Source organism: Colobus angolensis, unplaced genomic scaffold (assembly GCF_000951035.1).
Source record: "Colobus angolensis palliatus isolate OR3802 unplaced genomic scaffold, Cang.pa_1.0 Scaffold10, whole genome shotgun sequence".
In the NCBI taxonomy this organism is placed as follows: domain Eukaryota; kingdom Metazoa; phylum Chordata; class Mammalia; order Primates; family Cercopithecidae; genus Colobus; species Colobus angolensis.
In genome coordinates this window covers 5,689,877-5,693,257 of record NW_012110919.1, presented here as the reverse complement: position 1 = coordinate 5,693,257, position 3,381 = coordinate 5,689,877, and positions in this window count along the sequence as shown.

The following is a 3,381-nucleotide window of genomic DNA, read 5'->3' as shown; positions in this document are numbered from 1 at the left end:
TGATGGAGTCTAACTGTCGCCAAGCTGGAGTACAGTGGGGGCTCACTGCAGCCTCTGCCTCCCGGGTTCAAGCGATTCTCCTACCTCAGCCTCCCAACTGGCTGGGATTACAGGTGCGCCACCACGCCCAGCTAATTTCTGTATTTTTAGTAGAGACAGGGTTTCGCCATTGTTGGCCAGGCTGGTCTTGAACTCCTGACCTCAAGTGATCTGTCCGCCTCAGCCTCCCATAGTGCTGGGATTACAGAAGTGAGCCACTGTGCCTGGCCAGTTGGATATTTTCTTGATGCCGCTCTCCGGTTCTTCTGCCACCTCTTGACCACCCTCTAGTCTTCTTTGGCTGCATTATCTCCATCTCACCCCCTTTGCACAGACTCCCTGTGACTCAGCCATCATCTCTAAGACTAATTCCACTGCCTCTATGTAGTGAGTACCCGCCTCTTTTCTGAGCCACAGTCCATATTTCTATTTCCCCTTCATCTCTACATAGACATCCTTAGAGCACCTCAAAATATAAAACCAACCTCATTTTTTTTTTGCCCTTACTTCAAATCTGCTCTGTCTACACTACCTCATTCCATAAAGGCACCAGCACCATCCATTTATTCACTCTCCCAAGCTAGAAATCTTAAAGCCATTCCCCCTCTTCTAACCAGTGCCATCTAATCATGTCAAACTCTACCTTCTAAAGACACTCAAAACTTGTCCACCTTACTTTTTCCTACCTTGGTTCAGGGCACCATTATTCCCCCCAGGAGAGTTATGACAGCCTCCTGTGTGGTCCCCGCTCTTCAGCTTTGCCCATACCCAATCCACCCACCACGTAAACTACCTGTGTGATCTAACATGCAAATTGGATCACTTTATTCCACTTCTTAAACCTTTCAGTGGCTTCTCTTGCCCAGATGGTCATGTCTGAATTTCTGAGTGAAGCCCACTAGGTTCCCAGTGTATTGAAGCCCATGTGATGCCCCAGCCTCATCTCCCACGCCCCCATTCCATGCTCTACACATCAAGCCCTGAGCCCACCTTGCTATTTCATGCCCTTGGGTGACACACAAGCACCTCCTTCTGCCTGCAATCACATTCCTTCTCCTTCAAGACCCTTTCAGATGTCAGCTCTGCAAAACCCTCATGTTCTTCTCCTCCAGACTCTGTATTCTGTAAAGAAATGCTCTCTAAATACCTCTCCCCTAGTTATTGAAAAGTATTTCTTTTATGTCTGCTCCTGAAGTAAACAGTGAGTTCCTGGCGGCCAGAGCATGCCCTTGCTATTTCACTCATCTCGTCCTCCCACAGGACCTGCCAAGTGTCAGGTACATATGTAGGTGGTGTTTAATCAATGCAATGAGCAAAGCAGCCCAAGTACTGTGAGAATGAAATATCTGGCTGGGCGCGGTGGCTCACACCTGTAATCCCAGCACTTTGGGAGGCCAAGGTGGGTGGATCACTTGAGATCAGGAGTTTGAAGTCAACCTGGCCAACATGGTGAAGCCCCATCTCTCTGAAAAAAAAAATTAGCCCAGTCTGGTGGCGGGAGCCTGTAATCCAAGCTGTTCTCAAGGCTGAGGCAGGAGAATCCCTTGAACCTGGGAGACAGAGGTTGCAGTAAGCTGGAATGGTGCCACTGTACTCCAGCCTGGACAACACTGTGAGACTCCATCTCAAAAAGAAAAAAAAAAACAAAGATATATAATGGGGCTATTTTCCTTTGCCCCTAGATTGTGAGCACTTGGTGGACTGAGAGTGTGTCTTTTTCTTATCTGCCGTACCTAGACAGCTGGTGTTCAATAAATAGTGTTGATTATGGTTGGATTTACTCAAACCTTCCAAAATCCCCTCCCAATGCAAAGGGATAAAGATATCTAACTAGAATGCTGCCACTTCTGAACAGCTTTCTTTAACTTCACTTTCCCTGATACTGACCTTTACCTCACCATGCCCTTCCCATTCTCTCCTCACCCCATACTAGGAGGAACTCTGGGCTATAAAGCTAATCTCATAAAATTTGCTGGAGTCTGAAGTCCACCCTGGCTAAAAAAAGAACACACCTCAGAGCCCAGCCCAGGCTGGCTTTAGGTACTTTCCGCTTTTATTGAAATTATGACCACATTTCTGGAATCAAAACAGGGAAATACGACTTAGAAAGAACTTTTAAATGATAAAGGGAACAAGTTCCTCTTCATGGAATATGTCATTTTCCAGGCAGAGGGCTTACATATTATCTCACTTCATCTGCACCACAGCCCTAAGAAGAAGCTGCTGTCATCTTCTCACTTTACACACGAAGGAGCAAGAGGCAATGGTGCTGGAAGGGTGGAGAAATGGTACAGAAATGATGGAACTAGAAATCAAACCCTCCTCTGTCTGATGCCAAGCCATCAGGTCACTTCCAGGAACATGAAACAATCTGTGACATGCCTTTGGGATCCTGAATTAGCAGAATTTCTGGGATTTCAATGATTTATGAGAACACTATAAAAATGAGTAGTGTTTCTATACACTAGCAGCAAATGATCTGAAAGAGAAATTAAGAAAATTCCATTTACAATAACTACCAAAAATTAAAATACTTAGGAATAAACTTAAGGAGGTGAAAGATCTGTACACTGAAAACTAGAAACCACTGATAAACGAGATTGAACAAGACACAAATAAGTGGAAAGATATCCCATGTTCATGGATTGGAATAATTATTATTGTTAAAATGTCCATACTACTCAAAGCAATCTACAGATTCAATGAAATACCAGTCAAAATATCAATGACATTCTTCACATAAATAAGAAAAACTTATGAAATATATATGGGATTCCAAAAGACCCCAGATAGTCAAAGCAATCTTGAACAGAAAGAACAAAGCTGGAGGCCTCACATTACCTGACTTCAAAATATATACAAAACTATAATAAATGAAACAGCATGATCCTTCCATAACAACAGATATATAGACCAATGGAACAGAATAGAGAGCCCAGGGACAGAATATTAGAAATTTAGAATTTCTGATTTTGAGTTTTCTAGGATGTTTGAAAGCCATCTTCTCAGAATAGGATGGCCAGAAAGTATAGAGAGGGACCCAGCCTTCAGTTATAGTTATGCAGCCCTCCCGAGGCCTGGCTGGCTGTCTTTGGAACCTCTTTGGAACTTCAGGGGCTCGAAGATTCCCATTGGGCACAAGGAAGTTGAGATCTGCTCCCAGGTTCTAGTACTTTATATTTATACATTATTAATGCATAAATAAATATATAATATGTAATAACATATACTATATACTTAGGGATGTTTAGTTCATATATATAAATAAATTTATTTGTTTAAATTTTTTAAAATTTTGAAATGATCATAAACTTAGTGAAAAGTTGCATGTTCCATACAAAG